The sequence below is a fragment of the Mytilus californianus genome, unplaced genomic scaffold (genome assembly GCF_021869535.1).
Source record: "Mytilus californianus isolate M0D057914Y unplaced genomic scaffold, xbMytCali1.0.p SCAF_8, whole genome shotgun sequence".
NCBI lineage: Eukaryota > Metazoa > Mollusca > Bivalvia > Mytilida > Mytilidae > Mytilus > Mytilus californianus.
Window position 1 is genome coordinate 68,317,651 of NW_026262734.1, and position 19,683 is coordinate 68,337,333.

Below are 19,683 nucleotides of genomic sequence, written 5' to 3' on the forward strand. Positions count from 1 at the left end.
GCGAACACTTCGAAAATGTTAAAAGTATAAAATCAAACTGGAGGAGTTATATTAAATTTATAAGGACAGCTTTTCACAGAATTTTAGTATTAAATATTGTACATTGCCATAAAATTTTGTCTCGTAAGAGGGCAGAATTATACAACAACAGTTATGAAGGAGTGTCCTCCCACAGGACAATATGTCATGGCAGTTGTCATTTAATTATACCCTCCAATGGAAGTAATACAAAGGTTTCACTTCATTTTATATTTTAGTATATGTACATGTTACCTATATTTCAAAAACTGCAGGTCTAAAATTAAATCAGCCTCATAACCTACATATGTTGTTAACTATTGTATATGAAAATGGGATTCCTGTTATCTGTTACTTGACACTTAACGTGTTCACTGTTTTTGACATAATTTATCTCTGATAATTGTTATTTACAAGCATTTGCAAGATTCACGCTAATCACATTAAATTTGCTATTAATCTCTTTCTTTACAGGGCTCTCTCAAAGGAGTAACATAAACAGCATATATGCAACTGTCTTTGGAGATCTTTAAGTTAGTTTATTTCCATCCACTATTTAATTTATCCCCACGTTTTTCAATAAATCGTTGTCAAATCCTATCCCAGCACCCCAACTCCATAGATCACAAGGTGTTTCGAACATCTTTTTAGACCAATTAGAATAAGCTAATTGACCATGGCCATGTCCGTCGTCAGGAGCCCAAGCTATTGCAGGGTGACACTTAATCTTAAAAATACTGTAATTTTATAAGGGTTTTGGCACCTCGTGATCTGTTTGACTAATACTTTTCTATACTCATTCTTTTCTGTCCATGTTCATCAGTTTAACAAACATAGTATAGAATATATTTTCATAATTTTCAAATATTTTAATTACCAAGAGTTACAGATGTTACTGTGTCTTTCAGGTTGTTATGCCTACGGAAAGCGAAAAGATATCTTTTATCAAATAAAAGTTTTGCCTCTTCGTCATCTTTTAATTTATGCCGTTGCTTTAAAATATTGTTCTTTAAGTGTATTTTCTGTCTTGAAAACACTGTGGAATATACAGAGGGAGGCGACTGTAATGCAGATTTGGGTTTAACCATTAATGTATCATTTCTTTGTTTTGCAGTCACTACCTACAAAACAGTTTTAATTTCTTTTTCTTTATACCCTCCTTTTAATGAGGCGTTCAGAAAATAACGCATATTGTGTTTGCAAATCTACTGGATCGTTCGTACATTTCTTAAAGCGAAGCATTTCTCAATGCTTTAATTATGACCCTGAAAGTAAAAGATGGATGGCACGAGGACCTCTCTAAGTACTGATAATTTTTCCTTTTTTTTTGGAATGTCGTGAAGTCTAAGGTTCCTTTATCTCTAAATATTGGGCCTTTGAATATAAACGCATCTAAAAACTGCATTTTAGTTTGTGATTTCTCGTATTTAAATTTTAGTAGTGTATGGTGTCTGTTACCATGTTCAAAAAATTTTGCTATTTCATCGTCTGTACCTTCATTGTAAATAAAAAAACAATCGTCCCTAAACCTATAAAGGCTCGATATCTGTTTATGTTGGAAAGTCCTTAAAATTCTATTTAATTCTTTTCAGACTCTCAGATCGGTAATATCAGGAGATATACTATTTCCCATTGGAACGCCAGTTGAATTTTGTAAAATTTATCATTGAACATAAATATATTTCTGAATCAGTATTTTCAAGAACTATCTTTAGAAGTTCCAAAATATATCGCAGGGGACACAATGGTGTTGCATGTTTACATCTAATTATCGTAGGCCAAGCATGTTTGACTGAGTCAATCATTTCTACATGGGAAATATTGTTGTAAATTTCGTTTATGTCAAAACTGACTAAGCAGGCGTCAGGTTTTACCTGCAATTTCTCAATAATATTTATAAATTCTAAAGAGTCCCTTAAATGTGTTTCCTGTTGTACTACTGCTGGAAGCATGGATTTATCCAAATGCTTCCCTTTTCTCTCTAAAACAAAACTAGATAATGAAACAATAGCCCTCCCTTGAATTCTGTCATTTTTATACTGCGTAGGATTCTGTTGAACCCTTTCTATTAGTTCATGATCCAGTTTGTGCAATTTAGGCAGAAGATACAACCTTCCTGGTTTTAGATTTCTATCAGCAGAACGATATACAAATGTATTATCATCCATGACCCCTTCCCTATGCATTTCAAAGATAATATTATTGATTTTCCAGTTGGTCTCTATTATATTTATTTTTTTTCAATTTCTAAGAAGTGAGTAGCACTACTTAGTTGCCGAAGTCCTTTATTTATATATTCTGTTTTATCCCAGACCACTGTGGTGTTATCTGCTTTCCAATAACTATTTTTTTGTTTTGTTTCAGGGAATAAACTGCCTATTTTTCCGGTGTAGTGATCTTAGTTTTTAATAAGTATGTCTCAATTGCATTGTTTGCAATTTCCGGGTCGTATCCATATGGTTATCACAATCTTAACTCCATACTCACTTATACAATCAATATTCAAAAACTTTGGAACATTAAAGGGAAATCCATGGTCAAAGGGCGAAACCAAGACAACAAGCAAACAGCATATATATATAGGACAAACGACGTACACAATACACTAAAAGAATATACAACACATGAACACAAACCGGATTAAACCTGGAATGAACTCAGGTGCTTTGGAAGGGTGAGCATTTCCTGCTTTTTGCAAGACACCCACCGTTTTGTTTTGAAAATTCCTTAAATTCGGATAGAACAATCAAATAACTTAACATTGTTCGATTTTTCAATATGGTTGTTAAGTATTATTGAAGTTTTTACACCACTGTTATCTGTTATTCAGTTAAAGTTGGTGTTAACTGTTATCAGCATTTTATATTTGTTGTTAACTTTTTTTGCCAAAATCGAGGTGTTGTTAACATGTTAACAGACCCCCTATTGCCCCCCTCTGAAACAGAGTAAAGATTGTTTGATTAGGTACAGACACAAACGAATGTGATTAAGTAAAACATTATTTCATGGGAGACATCATTAAATTCTACATTATCACATTTACTGTTAAAGGACCAAATTTATGGTAAAAAGTGTCCAGAGATAACATTAATATATCCTACATTGACAAGTTTTGATTTACTTAAATAAACCTTTAAACTACCGGTTGTGAGTATAATATATAAGTTGGTCATATGATTTCATTTCCAACTAAGTTAAATCATCATTATTCATGGAAGCCAATCTGATTTTTCTAAAATTAGAATCAATGGAAATTTTGAATGGTTATAATTCTTTTGAAATATAGTTAAAATATCATATTGAACGAAAATATTGTTATTTCAATGCTACATTATGACAATATTAATCATTTGACATCCTACCTAGCCTGTCCTCGTAAGAATCATGTCACAGGATTACAGTAATCATATCAAGGGTAAGAAACTAAAAGATTATCTAACTGAATATAATAAAGGCTACTAAAATACAAGTAAGTTTAAGATTGTTTGTGTTTGCCTAAAAATGTACGTTTTATTAACAAATAATGAGCGAAAATTGAAATATCATTTAGACGTGACAGCAGATACACTAAATCCAAATTTATCACTGTCAGCGAGGATCGAACCTGCAATCCCTTGATTAGCAATCAACAACTCTACTGTTTGAAATGTGCAATAGGGGAGCTTAGCTGCTTCAAATGTACACATGAATAATAAATACAAACTTTGTAATTTTATTTTGCAAGAGATATCTACAAGGACATTGGACAAAAAAATGAATATTCCGCACAAAAAAAAAATCATAAATACAACAATGAATTCTGCATTTTAATAGATTTCGTAGATACCAGGATTTAAATTGTGTTAACCAGACGCGCGTGTCGTCTACAAAAGACTCACCAGTGACGTTCAAATAGGAAAAGTTAAAAAGTAGAAATAAAGTACGAAGTAGAAGAGCATTGAAGACCCAAATATTCCGAAAAGTTTTTTCTCCGAATACAGCTAAGATATCTATTTCTTTGGTAGAAAATCTTAGTTTTTTTAAATATTTAAAGTTTTGTAAACATTTAATTTATAGTTATGACCAAATCAATGATAGTGTCAACGCCGATGGAGATGAAGAACATACGTGAACGTATATCAATAGGGCATGTAGAGGACCAATTTATAAGATTTGGTTTATAGACAACTGGGGCGTGTTTTGTTTTGTTCTTCAATAGTCAGCCAGAAGAGGTTCATTTCTGTTTTTTTTTTTTTTTGCATTGGAAGATCTTCTGGCTCTCTTCTACCTCTTTTTTTAAATAGGTAGTTTAGACGGCAGAGGCACATAACAAACATGGCGTCGCTCAGTCTAAATGACATGACATTAATAAATTTATAAATGCAGATATAATAGAATGTGAGTTGTGCGATAAACATTTTTATGGTATGGCAACCTTAGTAAGACATTCCTATAGGGACAATAAGCTGGATAAATATAAAAACTACACGGACAATAACAGTAAGGGGACGACTCTTTAATATTCTTGGAAGGGGAATGGGGCTAGAGGATTTTTTGCGGATTTTTTTATTCATTTTAAATTTTAATCTGTCGCTAAGCATGCCTCTTTTTCCAGCTCTTATCAGGCCACCGTATTCATATTCAAAATCCTCCTGTCCCCCTCCCAAAAGAAATCAAATGGTTTTCCCCTTATTTAACACGAGTTGAAATTGATTGGTTGTTGGTTACTTATTTTTAACGTCTAGTGACTAATATTTCATACATATTCAGAAAAAACACGAATTTAAAAGTCAGGTATAGAATATCAAAACTAGTAAGGAGATGTTGCATGATTGCCAATTTGGCAACTATCAACCGGAGTTCAAATGAAGTAGTGTCAGCAATTATAACTAACCGTACAGCCTTCAACAATGACAAAATCCCATACCGTATAGTCAGCTATAAAAGGCCCCGACATGAAAAATATGAAACAATTAAAACAAAAAAAAATAACGGCCTAACTATATATATAAAAAAGATCAAATATGAGTTGACAGATATGAACCAACAACAACCACTGAACTACAGGCTCCTCAGTGACTTGGGAGCATGTGGCAGGGTTCAACATGTTTATGAGCGCTCAACCCTCCCCTAAACTGGGACAGTGGTGTAACAGTACAACATAAGAACAAACTGTAAAAGTCATTAAGAGGATAAACGTAAAGCACTGAAATAAGAGTGTTTGCAGTAACTGAACGGCTTGTAATCATGCTCTCCCAGATTAAAGTATCAATCAGTACACAACCAACGGATTTAGTCATAAGCAGTCTGAGAAACGCCATAACCTTGTATACTAGAACCTTAAAAACATATAAATTTAAGGTTCTCAAAAAGTGGTGGTCAGAAGGTTTAAACCATCGAAATATTGCAAGGACCGGCACAATTTTGGAATTTTGAAGTAGAAGAAATAGTTAGAACCAGTATATTTTTCTTCAAGGACCAACAGGGAATAAAGATTTTGAGAACTCTGCGATATCTTTTATCTACAATGCTTACAGACAAGATGTCCTTTTCGATCATATACGAGACAAACATTGACAAATTCTTGTATAGTTTAAGATTATTCCAAAAACTTTTAATGGTCTGGGACCGTATGCATATGCTACTTAAGTTAAGATATACAATCGTAATACTAATTTATCGTAGTACATGTAGAAAAATCTGTCCGTTCGGAACAAATCTTAACTTAAGTAGCTTTATGCATACGGGCCCTGAGCTTTAAGCCGGATTTGTTTATTAAAATTAAGTTAGAAAAGCATCAAGAAAAAATTTCACGTACACAGCGATTTTTTCCAACAATTTCCTTTGTCTTTTCACTTATAAAATTACATCAATGCCAAAAACAGAGAACACTAAAGTCATGTCTACCGAGCGAACTGAATCCTACAGAATATCTCCAGAAGAGGTCTTGATTCATTTTTTTTGACTCTTCTTCAAAAGACATTCTGGAGATGTACAGAAGAGACCAATAAAATACGCCCCAGATCAAAGACACAATTACTATCTTTATTTCTAGATGAAAGGCAATGTTTAAAATCAAAACGTTACCTCATGATATTTTAATTAACATGAAAGTAATCTCATACAAGTTGGTCTTGAAACCCTAATTTAAGTTTCATTTTATAAAATAAAATGCATGTCATTTCGTTTTTTTTAACTCATTAGGTTGCTGTGTCATTAATGAATATTTCATATCTCCCTTTATCTAATTTACATTTAAATGTGTTAAGTAAAAATGTATTCTTCAAAAAAATGTTTTAGCACTACTAACGTTACGATTAATCTGAATTTGATCAAAAGTTATATTCAGATGCAAATCCAGGATTTTTAAAAGGGGGTCCATGGGCTCCCATCCTAGAAAAAATTTGTAGTTGAACCGATAAAAAGTCTGGATTAACCATAAATGAGGCTCCATAAGGGGGCCGGGCCCCCTCACCCCCTAAATCTGCCTCTGGTATTAATAACTTGTTCGAGAACTTTCTCATGACAATGAGAAAATGTACATCATCATTGATTTGAGTATACATTCATTTTATAAATAGAATTGTCGACAAGGAGTGTTTACTATTTTTGATTTATCTAAATATACATTTAATTCCCCATTGTGAGTATAACATATAAAAAGGTCACATGATTTCATTTCCAACTAAGTTATGTCATCATTATTCGTAGAATACTATCTAATTTTTTAAAAATTAGAATCAATGGAAATTTTATATGGTTATTACAAGTCTTTCGTGATATAGTTTAAATATTATATTGGACGAAAATATTGTTGTTTCAATTTGAAATCCGACCTAGCCTGTAAGAATTATGTTACAGGATTTAAGTTATCAATGCAAACGTACGAAATTAAAAGAAATTAAAAGATTATTTAACTAAATAAAATGAAGTCTACTAAAATAAAAGTAAGCTCAAGATTGTTTGTATTTGTTTTATCAACCAATGAAGAGAAAAAATTGAAATATCATTGAGCTGTTATAGTAGGTACCCAAAATCCAAAACGACACCTGTCCGCGAGGATCAAACCCGCAATCCTTTGAGTATGGAGATGTCTACAAGGACTTTTGACAAAAAGGTTTAATAAATACTCCCCACTAAATAAAGTTTCTCATAAACAAAAATGACAATACAAGCTGTATAAGTTTCATTTTGCACGAGCCTACCTTTTATGAGTGAATATTTAAGAAAAAATCGAGATGGATGTATAAAATTTCTTCCAGCATAAAAACGGAATATACTATCGAACTATCACAGACAAAAAAGTCCAGATCCTATACAACCGCACCATTTCCAAAAGTAGTTCGACAAATTTCTAAAAGTGTCAACTAATCAAATCATTCGTTTGAGACAGTCCAGATATTGAACTTCCGGCACATCAGAAATAAAAAACTTAAAACTGCACATCATAAAACTTATAACTTAAAACTGACACACAGTAAAGAATGTATACTGATTTCCAAATGGAACTAAAAACCTTATATATATATAGATGCAAGTTAAAATACTTTAAATGCAAGTAGAATACTGCATATAAAATTAAATGCATCACAGATTTTATCTGAATTCAACCTATCTTATAGGACCTGAGTGGGGAATGGTCATTAAGTGCTTAAAAAGAAACGTTCGTATGAGATAGGTATGTGACATGTTCTACGTTTCGATGAAGTCTGTTTTGAAAATAGTAGAGTGTTAGATACCATTCAAATACCAATCAAAAATTGCGTAATTCCTCATCTCATCCTCACTTGATAATGTTAATTAACACAGTTTAGACCATTCTGGATCACATGGGATCATCCCTGAGTCGGGTTCCTGTTACTGTAAGCAGGGATTTTTTTCAGCAGTTTTATTTCGCTAAATTCGTGATAAGAGTCGAAACGCTAAAATAGTACTACAGCGAGTATTCCAATGAAAAAACCAATTCGTAAGTAAATCCTTTGATACCAGGCGTAGAAATGTGTACGCCAGACGCACGCTTCTTCTACAAAAGACTCATTTGTAACGCACGATGAAGAAAAGTTATAAAGGCAAAAGTACGAAATTGAGGCGCATTGATGACCCAAAATGCGGAAAGGTTTCACCAAATACGGCTATGGTTACCTGTTCCCAGGGTAGGGAATTCTTAGTATTTTGAAATATTTAAAGTTTTATAAACAGTTAATTTATAAATATGACCACATCTATCATAATTCATGTCAAAATAATGTATAAGGGATCAATTTATAAGATCAGTTTTACAGAAAACAGATCACAAACGCAAATCTTAGTTTTATTTCTTGATGAAAAGCAATGTTTAAAGGGGCATTAGCTGTCAGATTCATATTCACCGATTTGACTCAAATTCTCATATTTTACTTATAACCTACTAAAACGTATATCCAACTTACAAAAAGTCTAAAATGAACAATAAACAATACATGGATTCGATAATATGTATCAGAATTTCGTGTGTATCTTAGTCTAGGCGCCATCTAATTAACCATCGAGATGGACTCCGAAGACTGCCGACGGTCATAAAACCCGATATAAACATAAACATAAATATATATAGATAGCGACCTCGTGCAAGTTGACTTTTCCAGATCTGTTTGATTTCATGTTACAGGTTAAAAAAATAAATTTATCATTGTTTTTACCTGTATAAGAATGATTTTTTTGTGGATCAAATCAGTCAACGAAGTGTTTCACCCTTGTTTCATTTTCAATGTTGACATTCTTTTCCTTTTAATGGCTGAACACGATTAATGATTGCGTAACCAATTTCTAGCAAATGGGTTAAATTGAAGGTCACATGAATACGGATTCGATGAGGTCGAATTATTCACTTGCAAGTGAATAATTTATAAGCGATGTTTCTTAGCTTATTTTGACAAAATTGAACTAAACCGGCTGCTAAAAGCGAATTATTAGTTCAATATTTCACTTTCACTAATGATTGAACAAAAAAAAATCATATTCTAATTTGTTCATATCTCGTAGCTAATGCGGGTTAAAATCAAAACATTTACTCACGATAGTCTAATTTACATGGAAGTAATCTCAATAAAGCGGACATTACGGGCATTAAGGATATTGTAATATAAACGACACTCGTTACAGTTAGGTAAACGACACCTGTCAATCATATTAAAATTATTATCACATGGATCGATACTTCTGCTGGTGGACTGTTAGTCCCCGAGGGTATCACCAGCCCAATAGCCAGTACTTCGGTAAATTAAAATCTGCTTTTAATAAATTTTGGAAATTTCTTAAAATTAAGGAATATATCTCCCTCATGGAACGCTCTGATTCATTACCCGGCTGTGGCTATACTTTTGTCCTTTTTGGCATTTCTACATTTTTTAAGTTCTTGATTTTCAAATATTTTGTCAAGTGTTTTGGTGACTTGTTTGTTTTTTCGTCGTTTTTCGGTTGTTTAAATGTCGTTGTCAGTTTCTCTTCTACTTGTGAGTTTTGAATGTTCCCGTGGTATCTTCCGTCTCTTTTGTACATTCGCCTTTCACTTTTGGGACAAAGAGGAGGCAATGAATGCACAAAATGAAACATTTGAATGGGGAACGTATTTCATGTATTTAAAGAACGGTTTCGACGCGTACGAAACACAAATTGTATTGTTTATTCTATTTTTTTACGGAAATGTTCCAGGGAGTTTTTACTGTCAACATGACATAAATTAATATCAACAGAAAGATATTAGAGGGTGACATAGTGTATTATTAGATTTTTAAATTTTGATTCCAAATTGATCATATATCTATATTTCATCTCTTCACCTTTCAAACTATTAGTTATGAATTCTGATTTTCTTTCAGTTATTTTCTAAGACCATTTTCAAAATAACCTGATGTAAATTAAGACAACAGTAGTATACCAATGCTCAAATCTCATAAATTGATTCAGTAGACAAATCCTGGTAAAACAGACCAAAACTGAGTGAATCGCATGGACCCCAAAAGGATTGAGACCTGGTGGATCGACAGGGTAAGAGTCTCCTGCTATGCATGCATCACTCACCATGCGAATTCACACTCAGTCAAAATGTCACAATCGGGAAAAGGACACAATAGATAAAATTACAGATTAGACGACTAGTCTGTGATATAAACCTGCGGAAACACGTCGCTATTGAGTTGAGACACATACATTCCGTGATGGTGTCCGTAAAACTTATTCAGTGTCGATTTCAGTCGTTCTTCCTCGTAGCTCTATTGAATCAGTTTGTGTGTAAGGGACACAATCTGCAAATGAAATCCGTTTAGTGTGAATATGAACGAGCGTAAAGTATCAGTTAAGATATGCAAACGTCATACGATCGGGCAGAGGATATGTTCAACTAAGAAATAGGGGTTTTGACGATTGTTAAGTTGAAATCATTACATTTATCATATGCATTGATTCTAGTTTGAAGTCGTTAATCTATGTCAATATTTATCAAAAGATCAAGATATGAGGCAGACATTATTTTGGTACTATCCTCAATGTCGAGTTCACTGATATCTATGAAATGCAAGCACCACTGCAATGTTGGTTATTGAGTGACAGTTCATTCTCAATATAACTGAAAGTTAGATTAAAGAACTTTGCAAGATGTTTTCTCTTCTTTGCCTCTGAGAAAATTGTGTATAAACGCTGCTTCATATGAGTACAACTACAAGTTAGTCAGTTATGGGGATGCACAATTATTTCCACCTGAAACTCCGACTGTCTTTTGAAATATAAATCAAATCAAACTCAATAAATAAGTTTTCGATCAATAAGTCCAACATTTTGATGATAATATCCTCGGTGTAATTGATTTTGGAATCATTGCGGTTTAACACAAAGTCAGATTTTTCAATACCTAAAATGAGACATTTGTATCTACGAATCCCATTTCCTCAAAAATGCTCTGTTTGAAGAGACGATCTTTCGATATCAATTAAGAAGGATGAATAGTAGTGTTTAACGTAGAAAATATAAAATTTTGATATTGCTGCAAAATTTTTAAGATTCTGTTTTTATATTTTGCTGAAGATGTTTAGAATTTTTAAGATTCTGATTTTATATTTTGCTGTAGATGTTCAAAATTTTTAAGATTCTGGTTTTAAATTTTGCTGTAGTTGTTTAGAATTTTTAAGATTCTAATTTTAAATTTTGCTGAAGGAGTTTAGAATGTTAAAGAATCCGCATCTGATTGACACCGTTGTTGGAATATATCTCATCATAATATTTCTGTACCATCTTTAGAAAGATTGAAAGAATACTGGTAAGAACTTTAGAAATATGTTTAGTCAAACATCTTGACGACCCGACTATATATCGTTCTTTTTAAAGATTTTTGTGACGTTAAGGTATCTTGTATCAAGACAGGAGATAACAAGTTTTTATCCTATATGAAACTATTTACCTCTTAAAATATCAAATATTTTTTTTGTAATGGGATCACATCAATTGGTTTAGTTGTTTTTCACTTTTAGTCTAAGTAAATTTCAAAATTGAGGTACCCGCAAAGCGGTTTCTGCTCGTCACAAAAATACGCCACTTTTTGTTGCGTTGATCCATTCATGTGATGCGCAGTTTATACTTCGTTTGTGGTGTCCTGTTGTGCTGTCGTTAATTCATGGGAGGTGTCCGTTGTTATTCTGCGGTTTACATGTTGTAATGTACTATTATATTATCTATTTATGTATTTCTCTGTGCTGAGTGTTATTGCGTTTGTTTGTACTCTCCGGTAGTGTTGTCATTTTAGCGGTATTTTTAACGTTCCATATATGCGGGAGGTTTGGCTAGCCATAAAACCAAGTTCAACCCACCATTTTTTGTTAAAATGTCCTGTACCAAGTCAGGAATATGGCAATTGTTATCAAATAGTTCGTTTCTATGTATTTTGTTGCAGTTCAATATTTCTGTTGTTCCGTTGTTTTCCTCTTATAGTTGATGTGTTTCCCTCGGTTTAAGTTTGTGACCCGGATTTGTTTTTGCTTAATCGATTTATGACTATTGAACAGCGGTATACTACTGTTGCCTTTATTTGCATCACTGTTCAAGTTTAGGGGAGGGTTACGCGCTTGCAAAAATGTTAAAGAGAGAGGCGAAAGATACCAGAGGGACATACAAACTCATAAGTCGAAAATAAACTGACAACGCCATGGCTAAAAAGAAAAAAAAAAGAAATAGACCAACAGACAAACAACAGTACACAAAACACATAATAGAAAACTAAAGACTGAGCAACACGAACCCCACCAAAAACGGGGGTATTCTCATGTGCTCCGGATTGGTAAGCAGATCCTGCTCCATATGTGGCACCCGTCGTGTTGCTCATGTTAGTACATACCCGGTAATAAGTCTAATTCGGTAGGTCACATTCGGGAAAAGGGGACGGGATTGTAGTTACGACATTAGGAACATATCCGCTATCATCTTTGAAACGGATAATCCAGAACTCGTGATGGCGTCCGTAAAACGTACGAAGGGATGATTTCAACTTCACCACTTGGAACTCTTAGATTAATAGCTTCCTTGTGAGCAGCAACCCTCTATAAAGAAAATCATGATAGGAAATACAAGCCCTGGAATATCGTATCAACTGGGAGATATATAGTCCGTATGCAGGCGCTGCTGGAATGTTGCAACATATAATTCACAATTGGGAAGCTGAAATCATCTCTTTTGTCGTAAAGTTTTGTTTTCAACCGACCCTCATTGTCAATTTCTAGATGTAAGTCAAGATATGAGGCAGACTTAACTGTATCTGTTGTATCCTTTATCTCAAGTTCGGTGGGATAGAAGCGTTCAACAAAGTACTACATTTTATTTAGTTGTCAAGGCGAAAAATAACAGCTTTGGTCAACTCATCACAGTTCTGGTCAATGTATCAAGCATACTGTGGATTCATTATTATTCGTTGGATACCAGTTTTCGTGGATTTCGTGGGTATAGGTGAACCACGAAATTAAATGTTCAACGAATGACAAATTTTCTAAAGGTTTGTATGAAGTAAAACCACGAAATCAAATGTCCACGAACATGCAAGTTTTCCTTCATCCACGAAAATTGGTACCCACGAAAATAAATGAATACACAGTATCTACCTTTTTTCATTACAGAAGATGGCTTTATTTGTATTTGTTAAATTATAACTTTGACGGTACAACTTTTAGGTTGATATGTATGAACATGTATGAACATGTATGAAAATATAAGTATCGACAGGATGTCGGACCATAAATGTTTTGAATAACTTAATAGCAATAATGTGTTAAGTTATCAAATAATTGTTGTACTTATAACGGGAATGTTTTATTATCATACTACAATGTGTATTTGATAAAAGAGGGACGAAAGATACCAGAGGGACAGTCAAACTCATAGATCGAAAACAAACTGACAACGACATGGCCAAAAATAAAAAGACAAACAGACAAATAATAGTACAGATGACACAACAAAGAAAACCAAAGACTAAGCAACACGAACCCCACCAAAAACTGGGGGTGATCTCAGGTGCTCCGGAAGGGTAAGCAGATCCTGCTCCACATGTGGCACCCGTCATGTTGCTTATGTTATTACAAATCCAGTAAATAGTCTAATTATAACAGCATAACTGTTAGAACCGATAAAGACATTATTAAAAGATCTGACCTATGTGTTAAGTTGACAACCTATTCAAAGTATCAATAATTTTAAATGGATTGTACCTTTTCCGGGTTCTATAAAACACCCCCTTTAAAATTGAAGTACGATGTTGAAGAGCACTGAGGACCAAAAATTCCGAAAGGTTTTGCCAAATACAGCTAATGTAATATATTCCTGGGGTAGAAAATCCTTATTATTTCGAATAATTCAAAGTTTTATAAACAGTTAATTTATTATTACGACCATATCAATGATAATTCATGTCAACACAGAAGTGATGACAAATGGGCTGGTGACACACTCGGAGTGGAAACCCCCACCAGCAGTGGCATCGAACCAGGATTAAAATTGTGTACGCCAGAAGCGCGTTTCGTCTACAGAAGACTAATCAGTGACGCTTAACATGCTCAAATCAAAAACTTTAAAAAGACCAAGATAACGTACGAAGTTGAAAAGCATTGAGGACCCGAGTTTCCCATGTGAATCTGAAATATTTAAATCTAAACAAGATTATTCTTGCTGTTTATATTAGAATTACTAATTTAAAGTGAGTTTGCTAGGGTAAAATTCCGCAGTATGATTAGAGGATTCCTATTTTTTAAAGGCAAAAATATCATCAAGTTAATGGCAAGTGTTATTATGATCTGTCTTTTATGGATTTTAAAGGACATTTATTGAGTTTGGCCATTATCTTTGCGTCATACACTACAGGAAAAATCAAGAATGCGTTTGAAGGGGCATAATTGATAGCTATTTAGAGACATACATCCTGTCGGTATATTTTACTTGCAAAAGTACTATTTAGTTGTCAAGGCGAAAAATAATAGCTTTGATCAATTCATCACAGTTCTGGTCAATGTATCAAACATATCTACCTTTTTCATTACAGGAGATGGCTTTATTTGTATTTGTTAAATTATAACATTGACGGTACCAGATGCGCATTTCACAAATTGGTGTCTCTTCAGCGATGCTCGAGGCAAAAACTATTTTAAAAATCCAAAACCTAAATCAAGCAGTGAAGAGCTGATAAATCTAAAAATAAACTAAAGCATAGCCGAATTTGGACAAGAAATCAGAGCTTTGCATGAGGCAGATATATTATTTTATTTAAAATGTGTTTTTTTTAAATTGACAACAGCAAATTTCAATCAAACAATATCTGTATGTTCATGCCAGTAACGACGAAATGTCTACGTACTGTGGTGGTAATACCATTGGGGACTTTTATCAATTAACCAGCAGAGGTACCGAACCAGTTGTAGCAACTATATTTACAGAACAAACAAGATGCACATTTCGAATATACGTTGAAGAGCTGATAAGATAAAAAAAATCCTAAAGTGTAGCCACATTCGGGCAAGGAATCAGAGCTTTGCATCAGGGAAATATATTTCTTAATTTAACATGATATGACAATCTCAGAACAGCAACTGTCTATCGAACAATATCCGTATGTGTATGTCAGTACCAAAGTTATGTCTATTGTGCTGGTGATACCACCGAGAATTAACAGTCAACCAGTAGAGATATCGACCAAGTGACAGTAGTTTTATGGAGAGGTAGTTAAGCCAATACCAGAAAGAATTAAAATAACATAGTCGTCATATTCCGCTCAATATAAATCGGTTAGAAAGGTTTTCTGGTTGCTAATCGGAGCAAAATCATTCGAGTGTATTCGAATTTAGAAATGAACATGGCGGTGATATTTGAAAACGAATCGGTATTGAAGTATCAACATTAGGAACAGACCTTGTAATGAACATATCTGCTTGCTGGTTGGTTTGTTCAGTAGTTTTCAAAAAGAATAAGAGAAGGCATAATGCATGAGATTACAAAATCGGCAAAAGTTTTCCTTTGAAGATAATCCTTGGCAAGATTTCAAATACCTGAAAGGATGTTTACAGTAAGATATAACTAAAAGCTTACCCATGAACCATCATTTAGACTTTTGTCATGACAGGATGACTTTGAGGTAAATTTAACAAAATGAAGACTATAAAAATGTCACAACTCTGAAATAACAAATAAAGTCAAAATAGTTAAAACCGTTTACCCTGATACTACCAAAATTTGTTGTTGTTGTATTAAACATTTAACACATGGCACATGTGGAATTATTGATGATGATGATGCACATGTGGAATTAGCACATGTTGAATTATTATTGATGATGATGATGATGACGATGACGACGACGATGTACTCTTTAGCTCTTCTAAACAGTTGGATATTTTTTTTTGTCATTAGATTAGATTCAAACTCCAAGATGTAAACTAAACAAATTTCTGATGTAAAAAAAAAACCATGACTGAGGGGTGGAGCCAAATTGTCTCCATGGAAATAAGAAAAGCCAATGCTAATACAAATGCATACTAAATATCATTTGTCTACAACTAGTGGTTCTCATTAAACTGAGTTACCACAGTATAACACTATGCTGATGCCACCACCACTGGAAATAGCATACTTTTTCAACTTCTTCAAAGTGAGAAATGAAACTGTATATAAAATTAAATAGGTGTGTAGGTTTTTCCTGCTTCTGAACACTGAAATACCTGTTTTGGTACTTCCGAAGTTCAAGAAACCATATTTATGCAATTCTAGGCATGTTGATTTTTGCCAGCACAAACCACAAAAAGGTATTACTTTGACATGAAATAACTGTCACTATGTTTGATCTTACAGACAAAACAACTATGACTGCTTGAAATTGCAGATTTTATAATAAAGAACAATGGTGCTATGAGTAAATGATTTGCCTCTAGAATTGGAAAAACTGAAGATGAAATCAATCACAGATATTTTTATTCCATTGATCAACAATAACATCACATAAAATCTGAATTTAACAATAAATCATAATATAATACATGATTATATATAGTCATCAAATTATAGATCATTAGTCTAATAATATGGGAAATCATAGATATCTAATACTAGGAAACACAAAATAATATCCTTGATACAATATTGGTAAATACATTTGATGGGAATAGTGTTTTAGACATATAGTTCAGTCAAGAAACAGCAACGAATTACTTCCTGTAGGAGGTAGACTTTCAAAATTTTATAAACATTTATAGAGACGTCTAAGCTTTCTACATTAACCACACATTACTCAGACTTATCAGACACACCTATAACATAATTGTAATGGGCAATTGAACATTGAGTCGTTTTTCAGATGATTTTTCTGGTCAAAGGGAGATAACCAAATTTGAATATTTTCCCCACACCCATGCAAATAATTATATTAAGCCTAATTGGTCCAATACGTAAGTAAAGTATGACTTATGTAGAAAGCTAGAACTTTTCTAACTAGAATAATCTTGAAAGTGTAAAAGAGATTTGCCTGTACTAGAATATACAAGAATAGTATATAACAAATGTGAATATCTTTAGGGTATATTCTAAAAATCAATATTCATATATATACTGGCTAGTTTTGAGGAAATCTCTTTTTAAAAAGTTGTCAGGTACATTAACTTGTGGCAGAATTAAACTACAGTAGTTTGATTCCTCATGTTGTCTTTAAAATCTTTTCACTATTTTCATAAGTTGTGAAAGAAAATAAATGTTACACTTTGCATATAAATATTAATTAAACTTTTTAATGGAAAGATAATATAATTTTTTATTACCATTATGACTTTTTATAGGGGATACAGACCAACTCCTTTGTATAATATGCTTTCTTGTCAGATACATGTTTGCTCTTAACAGCAAAATCTTATTTAAGGGGGATCAGTTTGGTTCAATGTTTACATTCCTTAAGTAAACTGCTAGTCAACTATTTGTTTTGAATACTGCTTTCATGAACAATGTTTTGTAATAACATTCACCGTTTGCATGAAGTAATTGAGGGGTATAAATTAATAATTTAGTAGCAATTGAACACTGGCAAGGACTTTTCATAATGCAAAATTGGTAAATTATATTTTCCTAGATAAAATTTTTTATTGGATAGAGTCAATCATATGAACAATCTTTTATTTATATCTCGGATATGGTCTTCAAACCTTTAGTCAATTACAATATTAAGAAAATACAAAAACAATAAAAAATATGACTTGTCAGATCTTATTTGATATCAGTTAAAATGTTTAATCAGAAATACAAAATAAAAATAAAATGCATTACAATAAAAAAACATGTTATGAAATAAACTTTTCCACATTTTGTTTTAATTTCAACATGTATATAAAAGTAGAACTGTACCAAACGAAAGCTTAAGCAGAAAACAATTGCTCTCCTTTAAAGCAACTTAAGTAGATTTGTCATGGTGAAATACGTGCTGAATGGAATGTCTTTATAAAAGTATCGAAAAAGCTTTTTTGACCTTAAATGTGCTGTATGGAATGTTTTAGTGAAAAAAAGTAATAAAAAGTAAAACAAATTCAATTACGTAGATTCTGCAAAGTGGGTTGAACTAGATGAAAGGTAGGAAATTTGGACTGTTTCTGGAGAAAAAACATTTATGATGGATTGAGACAAAAAGTTTATCTTGCAACAACCTGCCTACTGTGGCAAATTTGAAAGCTAACATATACATGACATATTACTTGTGCTATCAGAATTTAAATCCTTCATATTTATTTTGATTTTCCACATTAAAATTCTTGAAAATGACAAGATAGACATTGACACATCATACCAATTCATTCATAATTTTATATGTAGCTTCTCTAAACATATATATTTGGTTCAGAATTGCAAATTGATATCTGCCAAATGTGATAAGTTTGTGAAGATCATAGTGAATTTAATGTATAGAGATTTCTATCTATGTAAATATGGTAAGCTCATTTTACAACACATTTAGTGTGCCATTACAATAAAAAGGCATTATTAATTATCTGATTTTAAGATGGTCAATCTATTTTTTTTGCAAAGGTAAAGCATTGCGTTCAAATTTGTTAAAAAAAGTAATTATATAGCATAACAATTTTCATCATTGTGAAAATCATCAGAGAAACAATTTTAACTAATATTGACCCCTCATGAAAATAGAATATGTTTACCAATATCTTTTTTCTTGAAACAGTTTATTTACAATGTACACATATGAAAATAATCGCAAATTTTAGCTTTTAAAACATACTTGTTTAATATAAGCTAAACCTAAATTTGAGATCATTTTCTCATATAAAATACATCCTTTAAAAAATGTACACAATGTAAAAATGAAACATGGGTAGTCTAAACATTTTGGTGTATGAATGTAAAAGAACATGTATAATTGTAAGAACTTTTTCGGATGTGAATGTTTTAGAACATCTATTTTCCAATTGATCCTTTGCATGAAAAAGTTTACCATTTGAAAAGAAAACAGTTCAGACAGGCACACAGACTTGAATTTCAAAATCTGTTCTACTATAATACAATGGCACAATTAATTAGTTATATTGCACATATATAATATATTTATAATGAAATTTATGTCTCATATCTTTTTGTTAGATAAATGTCTTAAACTTCGTTATAGATGAATCTACTTGAACCAATCAATTAAGAAGAAAAAACTACTTTAACAGGATTTTATAGGTCCATCCTGTACATTATGAATTTAGACAAAACAAATCTATGAAATATAATAAAACCAGTTTAAATTCAATTAAAAAAAAAAAAGGATAAAAAGTTAAGTTTAACAAATACATGCCTATAACAATTTTTTTCATGAGAAAGATGTGTCTTTAAATAGTGTTATTTGGAAAAATAATGATGGGCTTCACATAATCGATCTCTTCTACTAGTGAAGGCCTGAACTCTTTATAAAAGTAGAAAAGGTGTCATGAATTCTCAATTTTATTTTGTACTCTCTGGGAGAGACCCAATCTGCCAACATCTCAATGCTACCTAGATGGGTAAATCCATTTTACATTCATAATGATTGATAATTCTTCTTTGACTAGGTGTCCAGACATTAATGAAGCCACAATCAAGCAGCAAAATATAGCAACTGAATTATTTCTATGAAACAAGAATCCATTTGAAAGAACCACTTGCTTTTCTTTAATA

General features: G+C 32.4%; 1 protein-coding gene across 1 annotated transcript in view; it reads right to left on the bottom strand.

Annotated features, from left to right (window-relative positions):
• LOC127712999 (small G protein signaling modulator 1-like) overlaps positions 1-19,683 on the bottom strand; it is a 361,281-nt gene that overhangs the window by 243,490 nt on the left and 98,108 nt on the right. The gene's annotated exons all lie outside the window — the stretch shown is intronic.